Source organism: Brachyistius frenatus, unplaced genomic scaffold (assembly GCF_029030835.1).
Source record: "Brachyistius frenatus isolate BFR_SWC_R1_liver_20210118 unplaced genomic scaffold, ASM2903083v1 Contig_39, whole genome shotgun sequence".
Lineage (NCBI taxonomy): Eukaryota > Metazoa > Chordata > Actinopteri > Embiotocidae > Brachyistius > Brachyistius frenatus.
In genome coordinates this window covers 2,088,728-2,108,476 of record NW_027210638.1, presented here as the reverse complement: position 1 = coordinate 2,108,476, position 19,749 = coordinate 2,088,728, and the positions used below count along the sequence as shown (strand labels likewise).

The window sequence follows — 19,749 nt, the reverse complement described above, 5'->3', positions numbered from 1 at the left end:
CCATGCACATCAGATGAAAACATTTCCATTTTCACAAGCTGAGGTAAGGATAGCACACTGCAATTTATGTGTCAAACTCTGCATGCATGAAATGTGCTAGTGTTGCACCCATGAGAAGCTCTGATGAATAAACCATTCGGCCAGGCTGTTGGGATTGGAAGCTCTGTCACAGTCCATTAAAGACTGAGTCAGAGTGACAAGCTAGGGTCTGTAACCCTGCGCTGTTGACCTCTCAGCTCCTGGTCCTCATGCTTTCTTCATGCAGCTGCACTAGAAAAGCTGTCAGTCTGGGCTGTGGTCTGCCTTTTGCCCTTTTACCCTCACTTCAATTTGTCATGCCAGCATCGCGTGCCCAACCATTTGTGTTGGCACAGCCTGCATCTCTGGGGCAGCAGGAAAGCCATTAATCTAGGGTTAGTGAGTCTTTAGGGACCGTGTGAGGACCATTGGTCACTAAAACACACCCTGATCTTGCTCAAAGATTTGGTCATAAATAGGAGCCATAATTTAGAGAGAATATACAAATATCTGAATCTAAATAAAGAAGAGCTGCTGAAATGTAAAATGAGATTTCTGCGCATGACTTTGATCCCGTTTTCTTATTCTATTTCCAATCACTGAGGACTGACAACTGACTATTTCTGTATGTCTGATGTATGTTAAAAGTGCATTAGTTACGCCTGCTTTCAGCATTTATGTTATGTCAGAGGCATAACATAAATGCAATGTTGTCCTTTTCATCTGATACAAAATGAATTGAAAGACTAAGAATTACATTAACTCATTTTTTGTTTAAAAACAAAAGACACATTCAAAGTTCATGTACTGAAAACTATGTGGAGGAGTCCCACCTGCAGCAGTTCCAAGAAAGAATAACAAATGAACATAATTCTCATCCGATTAGTGTATTTTCTCTAGAGAGTGACTCTCTGCATCCCTTATCAACCTTGATATCATGCATGGAGCCAGGGAAGCAGAGGGTAATTAAAATGAAATATAAGATCATAAATTTTGAGAGGATTTGAAATGTTAAAAGCTTTGACCAACCTCAAAGAGCAAATACGCAAATATCTGTTGTGTTGTTTTGTGGAGTCAGTGAGAGCTAGCTGTTGAGATGTTAATGGAGAGGCTGTCCAAGGACATGTTCTTATCTTACATTAGAATACCTTCCTTTCTATGGAAAGGTAGTCAACTACAGGCTCAAACAGTCCACACATCGCTAGGTATTATGCTCTTGGCAGCAGTCTTGGAGGAGTTTATGAAAGTGGGTCGTTTGGTGGGTTTGGTCGGGGGCTCAGCTAGTTCTGTGCTGATTCACTTCCCTCAGACGGCTGCTGCTCTAACAGACTTGAATAACCTCAGTGATGCAATCTCTCCACAGACGCCCAGCTGATGTTCCATTGTTAAAAAAAAGAGAAAAAAGCAATGGCGCTGGGAGGTCAGCTCCACAGTTTTAAGTGGGAAAATGACATCACAGTGGTAAAAAAGGCCCCACTGATAAAGTATGCAACTATATTTGTGTGATCCTGCCATGAACTTTAAGGGTCCATATGTTGTTTATCAGCTATATTGGGTAATTGCACCATTGTGATTGTGTACTTGGCAACCAGTTTGGCAATCTGCACTTTATGTCATCTAAGTGAACAATATTTAATTACTGGCAACCGCAGTGTGAGTAAGTGTATAAAATGAAAGGGAACTGAGGCTGGAGTAAGGATGATGGGACATCTTACTGGCCCGTTTAAACTGGAAAGTTGAAATCAAGCACTGCAGTTCAGAGAGAGGGAGCTGCTTCAAATGGTAGAATCACCATTAGATGAGCACATGAATCCACCAGGCAGATTTGTTCCAGATTGTTCAAAATGATACATCCATGGGTGCATGCAGGCTAGACAAGTCTCCTATACTTGGGCGGATGGATGTCAGTAAAAAAAGGTTGAAGATTGTTTTAGTTTCCGAGTGAAGTTCGGAATGTCCCGCAGGCGGCGTCTAATATTTTTAGAGTCCGTTTCCCTCTTTGTAAGATGAATCTTGGGTTCAAATCACCAAATGACACTGAAAACAAACACTGTCCTGTTCCATTCATGTTCCTGGAAGTCAGGGGGAAAAAGAACAACATCACAGTAACAGATGAGGATGACACATCAGGCTGGGTGGCTGGCTGCACAGATACAGTAGTGAGTTGTGAGTCAGATGCTGAGACTGGAAAGCAGGGAAGCATTTGAAGAATGGGTGACTATCTGGTATGTGTGTGATTCACTGCAAGTATGGTGAGCCTCTCAGAGAAAGACCATGCCACCGGGCCCTGTAAAAGTCCTTCTGTTATTCCACATTTCCAAGCACTAGGTGCTTTTATTGCTGCACCAACACTCACAAAAGCTTCGTGGCCAAACACTGAAGGGGTATAATGGCACTACATTGAGTCCGGCTGGCTGTCTGATGAGAGGGAACAGTTGACAATGCCGGAGTCTGACCCAGTCAGCAGTCTCTAAAGTTTCATGAACTCATTCTCACTCTCTTGACTCATCTGTCCCACATCTTCACAGCACTCTTCCTTCTTTGTATTTTTTTTTTTGCTGTTAACTCTGTTTCTGCCCTCCCACTTGTGCTCCATTTTCCATCTCAATCCCTCACTCTTTTCTTGTCCCTTCTTGCTTCTCTTTTGGTACTTTGCAGCACTTTTGACTCTCCCTCTCTTTGGAGACAGACTCTTTAACAAGCCTGCCCCAGTAGGCAGTAGACAGAGAGGGGAGGTTATTTTTAGATTGCACACAGATTAAAAGTGGAACGTTTTTCTTCATCCTTGTAAAGAATCCTCTTCCCTTTCTTCAGCCTGTAATGGAGCACCTCTGTGGGGGATCTTGTGTTACCTCCCCCACACCAACTCCTCTCACTTCCCAGACTCATCTACCCCCTCCACACACACACACACACACACACACACACACACACACACACACACACACACACACACACACACACACACACACACACACACACACACACACACACACACACACACACACACACACACACACACACACTCATCTACTCCAAACACTGACATCATTGGACAGACTGAACTCTTTCCTCTGCCTGTGGGGGCTGTTCTGTCTGTACAGCATGAAATGGGTGAGCCTCAACTTCTGACACAAATCTAGCAGCGGGAGGAAAAAACAAGCTGTCAGAAAACAAGCATCTGCTGCAGGAACACAAGACCCATACATCATCACATCCGAAGTGCAGTTCTCCTCACATGACCCTTCCTTCAGTGACATTACCACAGACTCATAGTGACTTTTATACACAGGCATACATGCACAGACACTCACACACACTGTTAAAAGGGTGCTAAAAGAATAAATCACACAACTACATTAGGTATAATTAGGCCAGTGCTTTATCCAGGAGTCTGGGAGGTGACGGGTGAGCTTACTTCAACATTTTCCTGTCTTGGATTAAGACCAGAGTCTGACTTTTCCCTCCTGTCTCTGCAAACACACATACAAATACCCACACTTCCCCACCATGTGGATCACCTCATCTCTGGCCCGAACTGGTGAAGTAAAAGGGGGAGACACGGCACTCTGAGTTTTACTAGTCCTATGCTCACTGACCCATACAAAGGTCTAAAGTCGGATACAGCTCCTGTTACTTTCTTTGAAAATGAGCCCATTGCTTTGAAAATATTCTGTTTTTAGAATTGCAACTTTTCCCTCACCCTTAATTTGAAGGAGTGACTTCTTAAGGAGTGGGTGATATTGCGTGGTAGTCGGCCTGGCAGGGACCAAGCAGGAAATCTTTCATTAAAACTCGCTCAAGGTCCATCATGACTTGAAGCTCTGTGTTAGATATTGAATAATAAGTGACACAGAGCAGTTCTGTTGAAGTGTTTATAATGCCCTGCATCACAGCCTAACCAGTGAGTCCTGGGAACTTAGTTGAAAACCGGGATAGATCATAGATTTAACCCTGAAATTCAAAGCTTCTGACTGACAGCTGGGTTTGAGTTTCTTTCCGTGCCTACGTGCTCTTGATCAAAGACATTTTGCCCGCGAACTTTCGTGGTCTTCTCTGGTTAGCTGTAGCTAGCTAGCTAGCTGCAAAAGACGACTGAAAAATGAGAGGGGAAAGTGATAGAGACAAACCAAAGGAGAAAATGAGGTCTAATCACAGAACAGAGTTACAGTCCATCAAACCACTTCAAACTGCTCCTTTTCAAGCATATTTTATTGATGCATTGGGAGCTGAAGTCAGAAAACAAGGAACACATTTGGGCTAATTGTCAATCACACATAAAAATATCTATGTGGGATATGTTACTTTATCCAAAACATATGGTGCAACTGAGAGGACCAGCTCTCGAGTAGAAATAGATGTATCCAACAGCTTTACAAAAACACTGCCACCCCCGCTCTTTTTTTTTTTTTTTTTTATCCCTCTCCCTATGCATCTCATTCAGTAGGAAAGTCATGGAAAACAAAATGTCAGCAATAACAGTGAATTTCTTCTGTGAAATAGAATAGCTGAGACCAGGCTTGTTATTTCATAACCAGAATGCACATGAGTGCCTCTGGAAATATGAAAAGCCTGATGGCAGCGCTGGCTCAGACCCAGTCTTTTCTGTAGTTAGAGGGAAACCTGATAGCAATACCTTTGCTCTGCTCACCCTCTTTCTCTCCCCCCTCCCCTTGCTGCTCTGCTCTGAGTCTGTCATTCTAGACCACAGTGGCAGTCTGGCATCTCACTGAGCCATGAGGCTTTAAAAGGGGTGGACTGAGTTGGCTTTCCTTGCAGCATCAGAGACTGGGGGTCTGTGTTTGTGTCTGGGGACAAGAGAGACAGAGTGGCAGAAGTGAAAAGAAAACAGAAGGGGAGTTGTTCAGAAGGAGGAACAGTGAAGATGACAGGGGTGCTCTCTGCTGATAGTGAGATGGTGTAGGGGATTCCCTCTCCCTTCACCTCTCCCAGGTGTATGCTGGTGTCTACAAGACAACTTAGCTCCTTAGATGTGTTCAAGCTTCTCAAATAAAGGTAGCTCAGAGAAAGACCCATTTGTGGTCCAGGTGATGATCTTATTGAGCTTTCTATTGTTAGAAGAAATTTAAGGCCCATGGTTTCCTTTTCAGAACTGTAGCAGGAAAAGCCTTTTTCCCTTGAGAGTTCCAGAGCACTTATGTTGTTAGCAGGGCGTTCTGCAGAAACATTTTTATATAGCCTTGAGTGTCAGGGCATGGCATGCTGAAATACTCCTGCAATAAGACCCTGACTTGGTTCCTGAAATTTAAAAAATTCAGAACCAATTTGATAAAATCCATTTTTGGAAAAAATAAATTTACATTTCAAACTATGGCACAAATCATTAGCTTTCATGCAGTTTAGAGGGGGAGAGTGAAACCCAGATGTCCTCCAAACACTTCACATGCAAGCGATTGCTAATTGCTACAATTTACTGTTGCCGGCACAGAGAAGCCTCCAGTTACAGCTGCACAGGAAAAGACAGATACGTGGCCAAAAATTTGATTGACACAGGTGAAATGAGGCATTAAGAAAGTGGTTGTATCTACATGGGTGGGGCACCCGAGATGTACAGTGGATACGGAAAGTATTCAGACCCCTTTAAATTTTTCACTCTTTGTTTCATTGCAGCCATTTGCTAAAATCAAAAAAGTTCATTTTATTTCTCATTAATGTACACTAAGCACCCCATCTTGACAGAAAAAAACAGAAATGTAGAAATTTGTGCAAATTTATTAAAAAAGAAAAACTGAAATATCACATGGTCATAAGTATTCAGACCCTTTGCTGTGACACTCATATTTAACTCGCATGCTGTCCATTTCTTCTGATCCTCCTTGAGATGGTTCTACTCCTTCATTGGAGTCCAGCTGTGTTTAATTAAACTGATTGGACTTGATTAGGAAAGCACACACCTGTCTATATAAGACCTTACAGCTCACAGTGCATGTCAGAGCAAATGAGAATCATGAGGTTGAAGGAACTGTCCAAGGAGCTCAGAGACAGAATTGTGGCAAGGCACAGATCTGGCCAAGGTTACAAAATAATTTCTGCAGCACTCAAGGTTCCTAAGAGCACAGTGGCCTCCATAATCCTTAAATGGAAGAAGTTTGGGACGACCAGAACTCTTCCTAGACCTGGCCGTCCAGCCAAACTGAGCAATCGTGGGAGAAGAGCCTTGGTGAGGGAGATAAAGAAGAACCCAAAGATCACTGTGGCTGAGCTCCAGAGATGCAGTAGGGAGATGGGAGAAAGTTCCACAAAGTCAACTATCACTGCAGCCCTCCACCAGTTGGGGCTTTATGGCAGAGTGGCCCGATGGAAGCCTCTCCTCAGTGCAAGACATATGAAAGCCCACATAGAGTTTGCCAAAAAACACATGAAGGACTCCCAGACTATGAGAAATAAGATTCTCTGGTCTGATGAGACCAAGATTGAACTTTTTGGTGTTAATTCTAAGCGGTATGTGTGGAGAAAACCAGGCACTGCTCATCACCTGCCCAATACAATCCCAACAGTGAAACATGGTGGTGGCAGCATCATGCTATGGGGGTGTTTTTCAGCTGCAGGGACAGGACGACTGGTTGCAATTGAAGGAAAGATGAATGCGGCCAAGTACAGAGATATCCTGGAAGAAAACCTCTTCCAGAGTGCTCTAGACCTCAGACTGGGCCGAAGGTTCATCTTCCAACAAGACAATGACCCTAAGCACACAGCTAAAATAACAAAGGAGTGGCTTCGGAACAACTCTGTGACCATTCTTGACTGGCCCAGCCAGAGCCCTGACCTAAACCCAATTGAGCATCTCTGGAGAGACCTGAAAATGGCTGTCCACCAACGTTCACCATCCAACCTGACGGAACTGGAGAGGATCTGCAAGGAAGAATGGCAGAGGATCCCCAAATCCAGGTGTGAAAAGCTTGTTGCATCATTCCCAAGAAGACTCATGGCTGTACTAGCTCAAAAGGGTGCTTCTACTCAATACTGAGCAAAGGGTCTGAATACTTATGACCATGTGATATTTCAGTTTTTCTTTTTTAATAAATTTGCACAAATTTCTACATTTCTGTTTTTTTCTGTCAAGATGGGGTGCTGAGTGTACATTAATTTTTTTAAATTTTTTTTTTATTTTATACACTTTATAATCCCTGAGGGGAAATTTCTTCACTACAGCAGGGGGGCTCTCAGGGGGGAGATGCTGCAGCAGGCTGCCACTAGCGCAGCGCCAGGTAACCTGACCTGAGGTGCATGTTTTTGGATGATGGGAGGAAGCCGGAGAACCCGGAGAGAACCCACGCAAGCACAGGGAGAACATGCAAACTCCGCACAGAAAGGCCCAGGACCGGATTCGAACCCGGAACCTTTTTTGCTGTGAGGTGACAGTGCTAACCACTGCACCACCGTGCCGCCCAAAATAAAATGAACTTTTTTGATTTCAGCAAATGGCTGCAATGAAACAAAGAGTGAAAAATTTAAAGGGGTCTGAATACTTTCCGTACCCTATATGTACCCTATGTATGGTAAATACTTTGGCTCACTGATGCTAATGAGATTTATTCCTGAATAAATGAAGTAAAAAGTATGCATTATAGAATGAAAACATATCAGTGTGGATGTAGCCTAGGTATCGAAACCTGGTACCAGATTAAAAAGCAGTTTTTAATAGTAGTTGGTGCCATAAAAGTATTAAAGATTGGCACCAATCCCTAAATGGACCTGGATACCACAAATAATGACTTGAAATGACTGAAAACTTCTGCTTGATACATCAACACTGAACAGAACTCAACATGATATGATGGCAGGACAGCCTTCTTATGGCTACAGAAACACCACACAGCTCTAAGCGGCACCAACTTACTGCAGCTCACACTGATGAGGCTATAATCTGTGAATACATCCGCCTCCACAGTATCTGTATTTGTTGCATTTACTTGTAATACCACTGTGGCTCACAGGAAGAAACTCTGTTAGTTGATCCCAGCTGCACAAGCCCACTCAATAAATCTGGATGAAGATGGAAGCTTTTGAAAGTTTATCTTCAAAAAAAAGAGGTAGATTTCCTACAACCTAATGAACAAAAGGAGACTATGCAGTATGAAATTAAGTACACCACTGGCTTATATTTGTTTTTATCAAAAGCAATCCTGGCCTCAAGGAGAACCTACAGGGCTAATATAGATAATAAAACCCTCTGTCTCTAGTATCAGTGGTAATTTTCGGCCTCACCGGCTGTCTAGGAGCTGATATAATCTCATAGACTGTCAGTCTCATGTCCCGACATCAGATGGCAAGTGAAACAGATTGGCAGATGAAGCCACACTCTTTGAGTTCTCTGCTGCTTTAACCTCTCCCATCTGCGTCAGCAATCACACATGGTTCACATAACAAATCCCTTTCTTCTCCTTGGCAGTTTAGGGCTACATGCAAACATGGAAATGAGATATACACTACTGTGCTGAGGCTGAATCTTGAAGGGTGGGCACCGACTTTTGACTGCAGAGATATAACCAGCAGATAGCCATGAGAAACCACAAAGGGCTATTTAAACAAAAACACATGTAGGTGTGTATATACATTGCTACATACAAACATACACAGATAAACAAACCCACACACAAACAAATACAAATACTTTCACACATACACAGCTCCACACAGGCTCAGTCAATCAGCTGTGTTGATGAAGATCACCATCCTGTTCCTAATGGGTAAAACATGTTACGTAAAATACGATTGCAGCTACTGTGAAAAGAAGCAAAACTTTGCCTCCGGGGCTGCTTAAATTAGACTTTTTTCCTGGATAGATAGATTTCCTGTTTTCAGATCAGTGAAATCTTTATTTACAACTTGGCAGATGTGACTGTCCACCAACAAATGTACGCGAATGACCTGATTTAGCGTCTTTTCCTTTTTGGTAACTCCAGAAGTTCAGACTCCTTAAATATAAAAGCAAATGCAGAACCTGTGATACAAACAACATAATGGAATAAAAAAAAAAAGAAGAGAGAAGCAAGCAAATGAAGGTACATTTCAACCAGTCTGGCACTCCCATCAAATGACAATGTTTAACTCTAATTTCTTCAGAAGTTTGTCATTACTCCACCCTGTCACTTCATCCATCTGTGCCTCCTATTTCTACAGCTCAGCCACCTGTTTTAGCCCTATAAAAAGTGAGTGTATTACCCTTAAAAAGTAAGTGTATTACCCTTAAAAAGTGAGTGTTGAGCACGTGAGGAATTTGTGTGAGCAAACTTCAGCATTTCATCTCCACTTTGCTACTGTTTATATTCAAACCGGCTTCACCGTGTTTTTCAAAAAAGGGAGGCGAGTCACAACAGTGGGACAGCGTAAACAGATTTATGTCCCCACAACGAGTAACGTAAGTAGACACACACACACACACACACACATGCGCACGCACACACGCAGACACCCTCCCCCTTCCCTAAAACAGACTCTGTGAATGTTTGGCTGTGCCAGCTGTGTGAGCTTGAGGCTGGGTGATGGATGTATACAATTGTCTGTCAGACTGCATGGTATGTATACACATGGTCGTAAACAAAATTTGAAATGGAAGCACTGATGTCTAGATGTGCTTGACCTTATGACGCTGGGTCTGCGCTGTTATCCTTTCACTATGTGTAATATTTGGCCTCTACGGCTGGAGGAAACACTGGGTGATGCACTGGATTGCAGCCAGAGAAACTGTTTGTGTGAGTGTGTGAGTCTGAGTGCATGTCTGAGAAAGGACACGCATGCTCAAGATTTGTCCTGATTTCATCTTTAATGTTTATGTTCTTGTATGGAAGTAAATATAAATGATCCAAAAGTCTGTTTGCATGTCTGCGCATGAAAGTGTGTAAACATGGCTGTGTCCAAGTCTTTGATGTTGACCACAGTGGCACTGCAGTGTAGTGAACTTTAAGCTGAAAGGGAGAGACCAACACAGGCACACATTTTTGTGTCAAAAACATCTGCATTTATATATAACTACCCTCAAAATACAAGAACAGAATTATATGTGTGCTACAAAAGTGGGAAAACTCAAACTGCGTTGCCAACTTCTTTGGAGAGGAGGTCCTTAAATATCTTTGGAATAAAACAGCAAGAGTTGTGGCCGAACACGAGAGAAAAAAACCAACAGCTCACCTGGATTCTGAAAGCTGACATACCACACAGGTGAGGCAAACTATACTTTTACAAACATTCAGCACTCTGTTTTCATTTGATGACAGTGTTACCTTCTAACATGAGGAATCTGTACCATCAAAAACACACAGAGCAATGCTTTTGAAAAGTAAGTGCTTGAAATGCTGTCAGGATGTGGACCTCTTAGGATGATGCAAGGGGAAGTGGGTCATTGAGAGGCAATTTAGACTGTATACTGATGGTCTGATGGCAGAATTATCCAAATGCTACTTTCTCTTTCTCTGTGTCTGGACGTGTGTGTGTGTGTGTGTGTGTGTATGTGTGCATGACAGAATGGAAAGACACCCATCGTCTGCTAGCATGTCATTCATTCCAGCTTTCAACTCCTGAAGGGCCAAGAAGCCACTGTGAACTCCTTAAGTAAACACCGTGCAGCAAGGAGAGGCAATGGGGAAGGATGAAGATCTAGCAAACATGACCGTTTGAACCGGAAATATTCAGCCAGGTTAGAACTTATAGCCGTTTGAACCAGGGACACTAGAGGGGACCTGGCAAATATATATGTGTTTGAAGGCCAAACAGTGCTGAGGGCAGAGCTCCCATGGGGAATCTGACAGTAGAGTCTGATAGTCAGCTGCTGCTGACTCTCCACTATGATGACAATTTAAATAAGACCGCACAATAAGCTCAGTCATCAAGGAAAAGATCCCCCTGTGTCCCTCAAAGAGGAAAAGTTGCTGTTGCTAACTCCCGTATGGCTTGAACACAATGGATTATTTCGTATTTAGAGAGGCGGAGAAGAACTTATACACATTCCCCGCACTCTGAGAGAGAGACAGAGATTCATTATCCCATTCTTTAATGGCATGAGGTGCCAGGTTCATTGACTGACAGAGCTAATTAGAGAGGCATGGAAGTTTTAGCAGCATGTGACTCCTCTGACCCATAAAAAGCCTGTCATGTTTGTTAGTTCAGTTGAGGTTATCATCTTTTCATTTCATCCAACTATGGTATCAAGTTTCTCAGTTAAACCATAAACAGTCTTTGTACAAGCTTCAAATAAAACCCAGTATTGTTTCTTTGTAGGAGTGGCAGACTATTCCAAATAAGAGTGAAACTGAGATAAATTCAGTAGAACCTGAAGGTGATATGAGATAAAACAAAAAAATTCCATGTTCTTGGCTTTTGTGAAAAATTGCGCCTCCTCTCTGAACCTTTTCAAAATGACATGTCTGTCAACACTTAAAATGAATGTGGTCATCTGTCCATGACACAGATTGCTGTGCCATGGATGACAGTCATCAGCAATGCTAGACAGAAGCTTTGAAGTGAAACCACAGTGCACTCCTTTCCACCCAGTTCTCATGGCTTGCCCTTTAAATAGAGCATGACATCAGACCATGCGCAGGTCTACCAGCCCAAGCCCAAAACAAATGTGTCCAAACAATGCCACATCTGGAGTGAAACGCAGGAGTGAGAGGGAAGAGCAGGAATGTAGTAGAAAAGGGGTTGAAAAGGGAAAGCGGTCCCAAAGCTGTTTGGCTCTCGGATCTGGGCCAAAGCGTCTGGGGATGTGCCTAAGCTATAATTTACTTGCGATTCCCAATGCTGACCCCCGCCGTCAAAGATCTGATGTCACCACTGCAGATCCAAGCATCACTCAGAATGAAAGAAGATTAAGTGCTAATGTTTTTGACATGAAATCAACACATTTTAAAGTCCACCAAAACTGAGGGACGACCCCCACTGAAACCTGCCAATTGTGTGGTGGTTACACAACTTGCTTAAAAACGTCTGAGTTCCATCAACTGTCAAAATGATTTCAGAGGGGAAAAAAAAAAGCCCTTTTTTTGTTTGATTTGATTTCCTCTGACTTTTCTGTAGAGATATAAGAGGAGTGCTGAAGAAGGTTTTTTCAGGAAGGCTGTTCTTGTTGTCAGTGTCAGAAGCAATCAGAGCTGCTGGGCCTGCCTTCACGCTGCAGAAGGAGCAGAGGTGCACGGCAAAAATTCAGGCCAATTTTCTGCCTGTTGGATAAAGTGTCTAACAAACACATGACGGCTGATCCAGTGCTTATTTGTCAGAGGACACATATTGCACCGCCTACAGTCTGACACAGATATTTGGATTTAAATACATAAAATGTACGACATTACACACAAACACATACACACACATAGATTAGTCTGGAGTGGATTTGTGTGGGAGCTCAGGGAGCCCTTTAGATTGAAGGTGTGACCTGACAAAGAGACGTACGGTAGGATGGAAAATATGCTGAAATGTTTGAATCCTGTTTGAAGATGAGGACACAGATAGGGAGGAATAGCAGAAGTAGAGGGAGGTCGGGGAAGAGATGAGAGGGTGGAACCTGAGAGACTTGTCTCTCCTGCAAGTCATGTGTTTTACATCTGTGCTGAATCTGTTTGAGAGGCTTCTGCCTCCAAATTGTATTTACAGGCCTGATTCTAGGTGTGGGCTTACTAGTTAGTGAGTAAAAGCACCACCAGTTGGAGAGGGAACCAGAGAGGTTGAAGCAGCTAAAAACTGACGCACCACCTCATTATAAAGACTCTTTAAAGTGGAATCAGCTGAGACCATTTATAAATAATCTCTGCCTTAAAAGTTTCAGAGTGTCAGAAGAAATGGATGAGAAAGAGATTGAGACAGTCTAGGTGAGGTCAAGCAGTTCAATTCTGAGAGTGTCCTGATGTGACTGACGGCTTTTACAATAAAACCAGATCTTATATCATTATATGAGCTAAACCGAAAGAGGTGCATTGTAGAAAATGCAGGAAAAAGAACGTTAAAATTAAAATAAAATAAAAAAATAGGGATTGAATAAGTGTCTTTGAGTATCCTGAAAAGCACAGTATGAATACATTGTAGTATTATATTTATTATCAAAATATGCTTCAGATTTTGTCACCTTAAGTGTGTGTTCTGTATCTGGACAGGTATGAGAGCTGTGTCAGAATAACTTTCATCATACTGTTACATGGCTACTATTCCTAAAGTTATTGACAGGACTTGTCACAAGCTAGTGACAGGGATACCATTCATAGTATAAACATCATAAAATAAAATAAAAACAAAGGCTTATATTATGTATTTATATCTAGCTGAAAATTGTATCTGCTTAGAAATTAAGGTTTGGCCTTCACATGTGTCTATTAAAGAAATAACATCTAACTCATCTGAGACACATCTGCGTTTTAATGTCTGGCGGCAAATCTGGGGATTTTATATAAAATCCAATAATTTCCCGCTCAAGAACATAATTTCTGTCCTTTTGTTTTCCCCTTGCTGATGCCGTGTTTTTTTTGCTCACATTAAAGTAGCAACAGTTTCAAACTTTTCTTTTTTTCAAGCAAAAGACAGAAGGAGTATTTTTCCCAGGACCCACATCATGAAACTTATTTTTTAAATTCAGAATTATCCAGAGTATGGTGATGCCAGCTGTGGTTGCAAAAGGATTGTCAGTCAAATTTGAAAGACAGCAATATGCTGTGGCAGTGTTGCCACATGTTTGTTTGATAATTCAGTGGTCAGTCTGAGAATAGTCTGACTCACCAGACAAAGAATGTCGTAATAAACCGTTGGCCGACTATTTCAGTCGATTCTATCCTCCTCTTCTGCTATCTGAGTGTTACGGGTTTTAAAATCCCTGTTGCAACAGGAAACAACAACAACAAGCTACCTACAAGCTGAAAATGATAAGTTGAATTCAATGAGGCAGGGCTTCTTGGTTCTTTTCGATCTTTAGCAGCGATTTAATCATTTTAATGCTAGAGTTCGTTTCCTCACGTGCGAATACAAAGTTCCCCCCCAACACTAGTTTGCAAGGCCACTGCCAGTGCATTCTAGTGTTGCCCATGACAAATGTGATTGCTTTAAATTAATACAAACAAGCCCTATAGCAGAATGATATATGGGTGCAGCCAGATTTTTCTCAGGCCCTGGCACAGCATGTTGGAGATAGGTCTGGATATGTGAAACTAGTCTGACAATAATCTAAACAATATTTCAACAAGGAGACTCAAGTTTACATCTATATATCACGGCTGAGAAAACTTTTTGTCATTGACTACATCAGTGCTTGATGCACAGATTGTGGTTAGGACATAAACTCCAGGGATGTATTTGTATCCGTCTCTGTTCGACCCAATTTGGTGACTGCCCCTGGATGTTCTACATGAAATATGGCCTTTATAGACACGCAGTGGGTGTTGCAGAAGTTTCAAAGAAAAGCAGGTTCAAATGCTTTATCTCGGTGAAGCACTATGGTCAATCAGACACAGAACCCCTAAACATCATAAAATGTACCCAATAAGATACAATTTAATTTGCTCCTGATCTCCTTAAAATATTTTGAGCCAATTATTTGACACCGTAATCCTGGAGATGAAGGACAGCTTAAACCACTGGCAGGAGAATGTTCTTCTTCTGAGGTTGAAGTCATCGTTCAGCTTTCACTATCGAAGTCTAATGAAAGTCGGTTTCAGCCCTGTCAGCAGTGAATCAATGAGGTCGGAAGTCATGACCCGATCACTCACCATGAGAATTAAGGGATGAATAACCACCATAGTGTTATGTAACCTAAGTGACTGGTCTGAACAGTACCTGCTGAGCTGATAATAAACCAACCTTAAAGTCATTATCATGCCCCTTAGACACTGAAATACATTGAATACTGAGATTTAGCAGTCTCAGGGTTTCAGTATCTGGTTGGGGGATTATGATTAATATTCCTTACTAAGGATTCAATAAATAAAATGTGCATTGATTTGAAAAAGAATAGGCACGTGCCATTCCTTGGGGTGTTAAATCACACTTCCTGGAAGTTATCTATCTCTCCATACATACTGCATGCAGGATTCCGGTGGATCTGTCCTCAGAAGAAATACTTTAACTAGGACCTACTGTGTTGATCTTTTCATATTTCTGTCTGTCGGTAATCATGCATGAGTGCAGTGGGGGAAGGGAGGGGGTGGTGGGGACGTCTTGGGGGGATTCTAGAGTTACATTAACAGGCAGTGAGAAAAGCAGGAGGTGGTGTCGGGGCCAGGGGTCACGGTGCCCTGACAAACAAATGAGCCACCCAGCGAGGAAGTCAACAAGAGATGTTTTCCCCCTGCAGCAATGCAAGCCCATAGCAACAGCAGCTTCTGGCAAACATGTGTGTGACAAATGTGCCATCTGAACCAATGACAGGGTCTCAATCATCGCCATATGGGGTTGCCACACAAACACAGCTGAGAGGGTGGAAGAGAGACAGCAGGGGATGCAGCCGCAGACACAATAAAAGATAACAAGGCAGATATTGATGAGATATGTTCAGTATTCTTGACATGGTAGTTGAAGTAACAGAAACAAAAATCCTCTAAACTGGTGTGGTGCAGACTAACACAGCTGAATATACAACTTCAGCAGGGTTAAATGTTATGAGGACTCCCTGTTGGGAAAATCATGGGAGCGACGCTGCTGTTAGCGAGACTGCAATCAAGCAAGTTTTACTGTGGGCTCTATTGTTGCCCTTTGGGGCTTAATGACCAGAAAACGGTCTCATGATGGCCTCCTTCTGCCATTATATCCCACTAAAATCCCGTTTTATACAAACTGTCCTAACTGAGAGAACAGATGAAGTTCACACACACTGCTCTTTCTTTTTCTTCTGGGTTACTTCAGAAGAATTTTTATATATATTTTTGTGTCCCCTGATGATTCCTCTCCATTCACCTCCAGATCTACATTGTATAGCACCAACAATGTTTTCAATCAGTCCTTTTTGACTTTCCACACTTTCGTTTCATAATGTTATTTACCTCAGCCTTCTGTCTGTCTTCCATCTCATGTTCTTTTTGTATTTCTCTCTCTCTCTTTCGCTCCCCCTCGCCAGCTCTGGAAAGTACATTCGCACAGTTCAACAGTGACACAAGGACCGTCTCCTCCATGGCAGCCCATGCTTGTGTTTTTTCAATTAAGCCGGGCTCCTGTACACTATTCATTTGGGAAACCATAATTCTCATGGCCCAGCAGAAACTAATGGAAAGTCGCTTAGGCTTTTTTTTTTTTTTCTGGGAGGTATCGGAAAGACCCAATCCCTAGCAGCATGTCAGACTAGTGGGGATGGAGAATAAAACCACACTGTCAAGAGGAATACAGGAGGTGTTGATAAGAGCTAAAGGCCTCACCGAATGGTATCAGGGTGCAAGAACTCATGGGGTGAACGGGATCAGGAAGGAGCTGAGTGAAAGAATACAGATGGATGGATTTCCAAGGGAATGTGGATGAAAGTGAGTGAGTCGCAGGCCGGATCTGATTTGCCCAGCGGGGAGGAGGACAGATCCACTGAAATCACTTCAAAGCCTGGTGTCACTGGGTTGCAGATGAGTATAAACTGCCTCCTGTCCTTTATATTTACAGAGATGAGCCCCTGTAGCCTGTTGCATCCATCTGCCTTCAACAGCAATCAACAGTGTAGATAAACAAATAAATCTCCACACGTGGCTGCACAAACACTCAGGTACAGTAACAGCACCCTGTACCCTCTTTAACACCCCATTTAAAGTTACTGTACGGCTGTATATTCCCTAAACACTAACACAAGCCAACTATAAAGAGAGTCATATTAAATTGAACAAAAAAGCTGTTCTGAAAAACATCATTATAATACAAAAGTCACTTCAACTTAACTTTTACTGAAGTTCTCATAAATAATGGATGTCTCTTCATCCTTTTTTCAGAATGTATCAGCCCTCTTTCCTTGCCTGACAAATAGAAGCCATTCATCATCATTAACATAAACCTTTCACCCACAAGTTTATACCTTAACAATGTCTGACCTGTACAGAGACAACACACATACAGTGTGTGTGTATATATATATATATATATATATATATATATATATATGCTCTCACAAGCAGATACTCAGCTGCCTACTATTACTGTATGTGCACACAAGCACAAACAGACACGTGCACATTGAAAGTGGGAGTGGCCTAATCTGCACAGCCCCACCTCCCACCCTCCACCACAACAATGGACAGACAGACAGTAAAGGAGAGCACTGAGAGAGAGAGAGACAGGCAGGAGCAGCTCAAGAGGAAGAGACAGTCTGAAGTCTTACCTCAAGAGTAACGCTGTGGAGCCGATACCAGGAAAAGCCTCATGATTGTCACGGTCTCTCTCAGTGTCGGTCTCTTTGTATCACTCAGCCGTGGGAGAAGGGAGCTGAGACGCACCGGCAGTGCAGAGTGGAGCGGCGCTCGGCACACTTCACAGGCAGAGAAGGCTGCGGAGCTGCGCAGACCCCAGGCCCGTCCGCTCACACTCTGCCTTCTGAGGATGAAAAGAGAAGACTTCATTACCAGCTGCAGACCACGCCTCCATCCCTCCAGTCTCCCTCCTCCCAAGCCCGCTCTCCCTCTCTCCCTCCCTCCCTCCCTGCTTCCCTTCCACACTCGCAGCCAGTAGCACGCTCCAGGGCCTGTCCCAGCCAAGAGAGGGGGAGCAGACTGCCAAAGAAAACTCCCATCCCACCGTCTGCCAGTGCTGTGCAGTGCACAGACAGAGAGGGACAGAGAGAGATGAGGAAGGAGACTGAGAAACAGAAAGATGACATATAATGTAGGGTTGAGGTGGCTGGTGAGAGTGTGAAATGAGTAAAAAGTATAACAAAGAAGGAAAACATGACGAGGAGAATTACATTTGGACCAAGTAAGGGTGTGCGGCAGCAGGAATTCACTTGAGAGAAGGGGGAAAGAGACAGAGGTAAGGACTCAGACGGCAGGCAGACGGAAAGAAAAACACAGACACTCAGAGAGACATAATGGAAGTGATCAATTTGACAGTTTCAGGGAGCAAAGTAAAAAGAAAAGAGATAAATCTAAACAGGGGTTGCTGCAAGTTCTAATTAACACTTACTGTAAAAAAGATCACATCAAAAGACTGTTGCTCAGAAGGAGTATGAGAGAGAGAGAGAGAGAGTGTGTGTGTGTGTGTGTGTGTGTGTGTGTGTGTGTGTGTGTGTGTGTGTGTGTGTGTGTGTGTGTGTGTGTGTGTGTGTGTGTGTGTGTGTGTTGGATACTGGGGGTGGGACGATGTCTGTCTCTGTATGTCTACAAACCTGACTCTGAATCTCAGCAACTCTTTGCAAGCTGCCTCCACTGTCAACACCCAGAAAGAAGGATGACAGTTTTTGGCCATCCTCAGAGTGTCTTTACCCTCCTTTTCAATCTCTCTGGCTTTTCTTCTTCTGCCAAAGTGAACTCTCTCCCCATCAGATGGGGAAAATAGGCCTAAAAGCACTAGCTGTTTACTGTCTGTAATTATGAGGGGCTGGGTACAGTCAGCCCAGGCAAGCTCTGCACCCTGCCCCGGTGCCACCACACACAAACCTAGCTCTTCCAAGTCTGCCAGTTTAAACTGGGCTGTGGCACAGAAAGGTGGGAGTGAAGTCAATGAAAAAGTTACGTTTCAAGTTTCATTTCCACTTGTAAAATGTGAAGAAAAATGTGTTGGCAAAAGTCAAGTTCAGTGAAAAATAAAAACAGCACAGTATATTCTAAACAAATTACTGGAGGTCTCAAGGTTCAAAGTAGTGATTTACGAAACATCTGAAAGTTCTTTTGCTGCTAAATGCTGTGGGGAAAGCTCCAGTTCACAACATGACAGTTGAGTTTGAATCCTGTTCAAAATTGTACAGAGACATCACCGCAGCGCATCACTACATCCACCAGGACTTCTGATTCTGTATATGGCGTTGAGTTTTATGCAGTTTCACAGAAAAAAGGCACCACTGTCTTTAAATAAAATTACATATGTCGTTTTGGATACAGTAGTGGTTTCTTGACTGCACAACGGAAATAAGCAAAAGAACAGCTGGGACAAAGATGATTACTGTCACACGAAATGTCATGAAGTAGCTAAAAGATTGCAGGAAAAAAATCCAAAGATCATAGACAAGACCAGAAGGACCAAAAAGGACCATGATGTAATAAAGAGGGAGCATTGTTTTGTCAGATCATGATGAGATAAGCAGGGATTATACCGATTTCTGGTGATCTCCCACTCTAACATTAACACCTACACAGACCCTCTCCGTGGCATAATGGTGTCAAATTTACACAGGTCCACAAAACAGTACTTAAGCTGCCTTCATTGTAGGCTGTGAAAGCCCAGGCCTGGGGTTGGGGTTTGAGACGGTTTGAGTGGGACGACAAAGAAAGGAGAGACTAACTCTTTTCAGTGTACTTTATTGCTAAGAAACAGTAATCTTCCAAAACCAGAGACCTGGATAGCTCTTCAGTGTTTTATGTTTTTAATCAGGGGCTTTAGTGACAGAGAAAAGACTAATCCAACATCTGAAAGCTGTTGTTTGTTTACTGTCTGCTATATAATCAACTGCTGTCATTACCATAAAGATTGTAAATATATAGAAATAACATAAAATGGTCATATAATAAGGAAAATTAAAAGTGTAATGACAAGCTGTCAGTCAAACTTTGAAGTAGAAAGACGTGACTGCTTCAGGATCTAGATGTGACATTTAGGATTGAGGTGGAATTTACTGAGAGG

The 19,749-nt window shown here is 42.7% G+C and overlaps 1 protein-coding gene across 1 annotated transcript in view; it reads right to left on the bottom strand.

Moving 5' to 3' along the window:
* The window catches only part of znf469 (zinc finger protein 469), a 43,310-nt gene extending 25,851 nt beyond the window's left edge, over nt 1-17,459 (bottom strand). The window contains exon 1 of the mRNA XM_069701943.1: nt 17,300-17,459. The gene's annotated coding sequence lies outside the window, so the exon portion shown is untranslated. The remainder of the gene's footprint in view (nt 1-17,299) is intronic.
* Between the last annotated feature and the right edge of the window lie 2,290 nt (nt 17,460-19,749).